General features: G+C 32.5%; 1 long non-coding RNA gene across 3 annotated transcripts; it reads left to right on the top strand.

The window, feature by feature from the left end:
• Positions 1-1,210: 1,210 nt before the first annotated feature.
• Positions 1,211-6,057, top strand: LOC145795239 (uncharacterized). Of its 3 annotated transcripts, none has more exons than XR_014335829.1 (3): positions 1,211-1,593; positions 4,843-5,631; positions 5,750-6,057. It is a non-coding gene; the product is annotated as an uncharacterized LOC145795239 (long non-coding RNA). The 3 variants fall into 3 exon arrangements; XR_014335830.1 differs by lacking the exon at positions 1,211-1,593 and adding an exon at positions 1,709-3,457; XR_014335828.1 differs by having other exon boundaries at positions 4,843-6,057.
• The last annotated feature ends 432 nt before the right edge of the window (positions 6,058-6,489 follow it).

The raw sequence follows: 6,489 nt of genomic DNA, 5'->3' as shown, positions 1-6,489 counted from the left end.
TCCCAATTTTGTATGAAACTTTGAGTTGTAAAATAGATTTGGTTTCTCTCAAGTTGACCATCTCAACTTGAGACAGCGTTTGAACTTAGTAGGCCCATTTTAAAATCGATTTCAATTATTTAAACCGTTCACTTTTTAATACCGTTGATATTAATGTAAAATATTAAGATGATCAAATATCGATAGTTTTATGTTCGAATCAGATTTACATTACAAAAATGAATGACCATTTTTGAAATTATATTTATCGTCTATTTTTTAAAAACAGATACGATATGAAATTTACAGCTATCGATATTCAATTATCTTGACTTTTGACATGAATATTGTACTTAATAAGTCCTAAAAAAAATGAACGATTTAAATCATCAAAATTAATATTAAAATAAGCTTATGAAGTCCAAATACTTTTTTAAATGAAGTTGCTTAACTTAAAAGAAATCAAAACGCCACTTGCAACAAGATTATAATACGTCATCAAATTACTTTTTGAGAGAATTATTGCCCAGTGAGGACAAAAAAAAAAAAAAAAATCAATGATAAATTTTATACACTTTACTAATTAAAATGTAATATTTTTTTTATTTTTATAATTTTTTTTGCAGTACTCCGGACCCACGGTACAGTTATCTGCCCTTTATGGGGTGAATCTGGATCCTCCGTCGCATTCTCCTGCATCGCATTTCTGTCGCCCTCCAAAACGACGTCGTTTTGGAGGGTTTTTTATTTTTTTCTTTTCTTCTTCCTCTTTCTTTCTGCCTTTCCAACACGAGTCTAGATTCCCTCCTTGAGGCCCCTCCTTAATTCCCTCCTTGCAGGGGCCTTCGGGTCTACTTTGAGGCCCAGTTTTGATAATCCGAACCGTTCATATTTTTAGATTTATTCAGTATATTATACCTGTAAAAAATCAAGTTGATCGGATATCAGAAAGTATGCGTTCAGAAAATTGGGACTACAAACTATTTTTTAATAAACAATTTTCCGAACACATACTTTATGATATTCGATCAATTTGATTTTTTACAGGTATGATATACTGAATAAATCTAAAAATATTAGCGGTTCGGATTATCAAAACTGGGTCTCAAAGTGGATCCGAAGACCCCTGCAAGGAGGGAATTAAGGAGGGGGCTCAAGGGGAGGATCCCAATTCTTCCAACACTGGTATGTCTCTCTCTCTCTCTCATCATTTCAGATTACAAATTGAATCGGAGAGAGGAGCAACAATCATCGAAGAGAGAGAACACACTAACACTCACACTCACATTCACACCACAAACACACCTCTGACTTTTTCAGATCTCTCTCTCACAGTGATCCAATCCCAAACTCCCTGGATTACTCTCTCTCTTCTTTCTCTCTCTAGAAGTTTTCTTTAAGGACAGTGTAGAAATGTTGGAATCGAAAGACCCTGCGATTAAGCTCTTCGGAAAGACGATTCTTTTGCTAGAGATTCCGCCGCCTCCCGCCATCGCAATCCCCAGCGGCGGAGTTCCCTCTCCCTCTCCCTCTCCTCCTCCTCTTCCTCCTGCTGTTGATGATCCTTGTTCGTCTGACTCGAACAGAGTCGAAGAAGATCAAGAACCTGATAAGGTATTATGATTGGATGGGATTGGATTGAATTGTTTTTCTTTTTTTAAAAAATAATTTTGAGGACAACCCATTGTTTGGAACAGTGAATGGAGTAAAGGGTCGAGCTTAGTTATGCTTTTTTTTTTTTTTGGGAATCCAATATTTCTAATTTGGGTTTTTGGGTATAGTTTGTGTCAATTAATTTTCAAAGATAGTGTAATTCTGGTTTGGGATTCAAATCTAGCATTTTCAGACATGTTTTTGGTAATTTAAGGTTAAGTCTTTTGGGGTTTTCTGTTTTATTTATTCTTTTAGATCAATATGTGGGGAGTTGAGATCTTCCAAATTATTGTTTACTCTTCAGGGTGGAGATAAGGAGATTCTATTTAAGCAATATACTTGAATAAATTTAGGCTAATCTTTACTATATGTTTAAAGAGTTCTAGTTTGTATCTATGAATTTGTTGAACAAGGGATTATTGATTCCTCCAATAAAGTTAGTTTGTAATTTCATTTTCACTATCTAAATTTCAAGCCCCTTTTGCTAATTAGTTGTTGCGTATAGCGTGCTTCGAACATCTTATATATCTACGCCGAGGAGAGGGGTGGTTTGGGTCGATCATTGTTGCTCCTCTCTCCGATTCAATTTGCAATCTGAAATGAGGAGAGACAAAGAGAGATAAAGAGAGAGTTATCAGTGTGAGAGAGAGAGAGAGAGAGAGAGAGAGAGACATACCAGTGTTGGAAACAAAGAAAGAAAGAAAAAAGTAGAAGAAGAAGAAGAAGAAGAAGAAGAAAAAAAAAAAAAAAAAAAAAACCCCTTCAAAACGATGTCGTTTTGGAGGGCGACAGGAATGGGCTACAAGGGAGTGCGACGGAGGATCCGAATTCTTTATGGGGTACACTAATGCTGGCAATTTCCTTCTAAATTTTTGGATCATACTTTTTCTTTCTTACTTTGCGGAAAAACTAACGCTCTGTTTGGTTTGGTTTCGTTTGGTTTAGTTTGGTTTTAAAATTATAATTTGAATATAAAGTTATGATTTAAATGTAGAGCTATGAGTTGAATTTCGAAAAGAGTTTTGATTTTCTGAATTTTGAATTTAAAGGAGTTTTGAGTTTTGAAAAAAAATTTGAGTTGTATTGAGTTTTGAGTCTTTGAATTTTGAGTTGTATTTTAAAATATTATAGATTTATTTTTTAAAAATATTTTTGAATTTTAAATATTTTATTTTTTTTTATTATTTTACACTCAAAACACAACTCTACACTCAAATTATAACCAAACACTCAAAATTCAATTCAGAAACTCTTTTTAAACTCATAATCAAACTCTTTTCAAAATTCTATTTAAAAAAATTAAAAAAAATATTTTTTATTTTGTTCTTTAAAATTATTCTTCATTTTATATTTTTTTGAAAAATAATTTTTTTTTTATTTTGATTTTTAGAAAAATAATTTTGTTGTTTTTTTAAGTATTAACCAAATAATTGTAAGAATATCTATAAAGTAGCCCATACGCCACATGTTTTATTTATTTATTTATTTATATTATATATATTTATTTAATTGGTTTAATGACTAATGGATAACTAATGTTTGTTCACTATCCCATATGGTCGTTTCATGGGACTTTACAACTTCCATGATGGTGGGAAGTTATAAGGAGTTACACTTGGATATGGGTTCAAGCCTATCTATATATATGCCTGTGATAGCTATCAAACACAAGATGTTGTTTTGTGAATAGAATAGGTTTGAAACTCTATCCCTTTCACTTTTCCCATATGGTTCTGCAAAAGTGTTCTATGAGTGGGCTTTTTATACATTCAAGATTTGATCATTCAAGGATAAAGATTCAAAGGCTTGAACACCATAGTAGAAGGTAATCTTCTTTCTGAGTTAAAATTATTTTAATTCTCACAATTGGTATCAGAGCAAACCTTCTGTTATGTTGTTTAGTATTTGTTTCATCTACATAAAATCAAACTTCCGCATCTTACAGTGTAGAACGTTTTATTCAACAATTTACTGAATGTTTTGATGTGTACAGTCGAATACTGAATCTAATTCACACCATAAAATTTAACAATTCAAAATTATTGTAGAATCAGAATGAGTAATTTATATTGCATAACTTTTGAATATCACTATTATAGAAAAAGGAAGCACTGTTGCAATAGTAGAGTCCATCGTGATTTGTGCTAGTGGTATTTACATTTATTTAGAATTTTCTCCTACTTTGAATCTATTTTATTTCGGAGACTTGTTGTGTGTCATTAACTATTATTTTTGACACACACATTAAAGAGAAAAATATTTAATCCGATTCTGTATAAAATCTAGAAATTCTCATACTTTTATTTGGATTTATTTGGTTTATTTTAAAAAGGCATGAAAGACTTGAATTTATTTCTAGAATTTTCGTAAAGAAATTTTAACATGTTGTTAAGGATGTTTTATTTATTATCGTTGCATGTTTAAATAGTAAGCAAATTCAATTGAATCTCATACAGTGAATTATAACATGTTCTTTTAGTTTTTATAATTTTTGAGATTCATTGGCATGTTATCTAAAATCATGTAATATTATATTACATGCATTAAGGTAATTATTTATGCATTGAAAATTCATGTGAAATAAGAGTATGAATACATTATTTGTTGGGCTTATGAAATTTATTTTGGTCCAATTTTGAAGCAAATTCTAGTATAAGGTTGAATTACACGTGTTTGGTCTTGGGATTTTTCATGTGATATTACTCTGATTGTATGTAGTATATATTATGTGCATTGAAAGATTATGTATTTGTTGCGACTATAAGGATTTGCTCACATTAATAAATTATGCCATATTTAAAAAATTTATTCCATTTTAAGAGTAGCCACAGCATCTTAAGACATAAAGATGTGATCCTCGGTATTTTGATCACATAAAGTTAAAAATTAATTTGGCATTTTTACATTGCAATTATGTTTTATAAATAATTTCTTGGTCCCACAGGAAAGTAATTATTTATGAAATTTAATTGGAATAAGATAATGGATTGGGTATTAAAGGGATTGAACACTCTAAACCCATAGGTATGAGTTTTCTTTTCCTTACATATTTCGGAACCCATTAGTCTTATTATAAAGTAATAGCAAATCTAATACAGTTTAGTGATCTCTACCCACAAAAAGGTTTTGATTTGTTACTGAATTTGACATTGGTTGATTCAGACTATAGCTATTGTTTCAATGCATTAATAATTTTCTTGGTAATTGCAGCGGTTTCTACCTCTGTACTATCTAATGAGTCTTCTCGTATTCCATTCTTGAACGGTGATAATTTTTCGGATTGGAAGGACAAAATCTTTCTAACATTAGGTGCATGGACCTCGATTTGGCACTTTGTGTGGATGAACCTCCTGAACCCACGGACGAGAGTTCCGCTGCAGAAAAGAGTGCTTATGATAAGTGGGAGCGATCCAATCGCTTAAGGCTAATGCTCATAATGTCACATATTAGCCAGAGTATTAGGGGGCTCAATCCCACCATCTGATAAGGTCAAGAACTACATGAGGGCTACTGAAGAGCAATTTGTTAGTTCTGACAAAGCATTGGCAAGTACCCTAATGAACAAACTATCAAGAATGAAGCATAAAAATTCTAGGAGTGTGCGTGAGCACATTATGGAAATGAGGCACATTGTAGCTCGTCTTAAGTCCTTAGAGATTGAGATTTCTGAGCCATTCCTTGTCAATTTCGTACTCAATTCTCTTCCTGTGGAATATGGAGCATTCCAAATTTCTTACAACACAGAAGGAAAAATGGTCTATCAATGAACTTTTGACCATGTGTGTTCAAGAGGATTGAAGCATGGAAAAGTGAAAAGTGCTCATGTAGCACCACATAAAGGAGGGCTGTGGAAAAAGGGCAAAGGTGATCAGAAATGGAAAAAGCTTGGTAAAGTGCCGTTTAAAAATCATGTCAATAAGGGTGCATGCTTCTTCTGCAAGAAAAAGGGTCACATGAAGAAAGACTGCCCCAAGTATAAGAAATGGCTTGAGAAGAAAGGTAATCTCATATTTCTTGCGCGTTATGAATCTAATTTTGTTAATACTCATCAATATGATTGGTGGATTGATTCGGGTTCTCCAATTCACATTGCTAATACCATGCACTGCTTCCTTAGCCTAAGGAAACCGACAGGAAGTGAACAAGGCATCTATTCGTGCAATGGGATGCGTTCGCACGTCGAAGCTGTTGGAACTTTCCAACTTATTTTAAAAAATGACTTTGTTTTGGATCTTGAAAACGCATTTTACATTCCATTTTTTTCAAAAAAAACTTAATTTCTGTTTCTAGACTAGTACCGTTTGGATTTGAATTTCAGTTTGTTGGTGCAAATTTTAATTTGTTTAAAAACTCTGTTTCTGTAAGATTTGGTACTTTAATTAATGGTTTGTACAAATTAAATTTGGATCCTGTTTTTGAACAAAATCTTTTAATCTTGCATGGTGATATTGGCATTAAGCGTAATATTGTTGATGAGTCCTTCTCTATTCTTTGGCATAGGAGATTGGGACATATCTCCATTGAGAGAATAAAGAGGTTGGTTAATGATAACGTCCTTCCGACTCTTGATTTTACTAACTTTGGTATTTGTGTGGACTGCATAAAGGGAAAGCAGACCAACAAGACCAGTAAAGGTGCTAAAAGGAGTGAGGAAATTCTTGGAATCATACATACTGATATTTGTGGACCATTTACTCCACCTTGTCTGAATGGTCAAAGATATTTTATCTCATTTATTGATGACTTCACACGATACATGTATCTCTACCTCTTGTTTGATAAGGCCAAGGCACTTGATGCCTTTAAAGTTTATAAAGCAGAGGTAGAGACACAAACAGAAAATAAAATTAAAATTGT

Source organism: Camellia sinensis, chromosome 7, assembly GCF_055761805.1.
Source record: "Camellia sinensis isolate YWXY chromosome 7, ASM5576180v1, whole genome shotgun sequence".
NCBI classification, from domain to species: Eukaryota; Viridiplantae; Streptophyta; class Magnoliopsida; order Ericales; family Theaceae; genus Camellia; species Camellia sinensis.
Note: the sequence above shows the minus strand (reverse complement) of the source record. Positions and strands in the feature narration are given on the sequence as shown.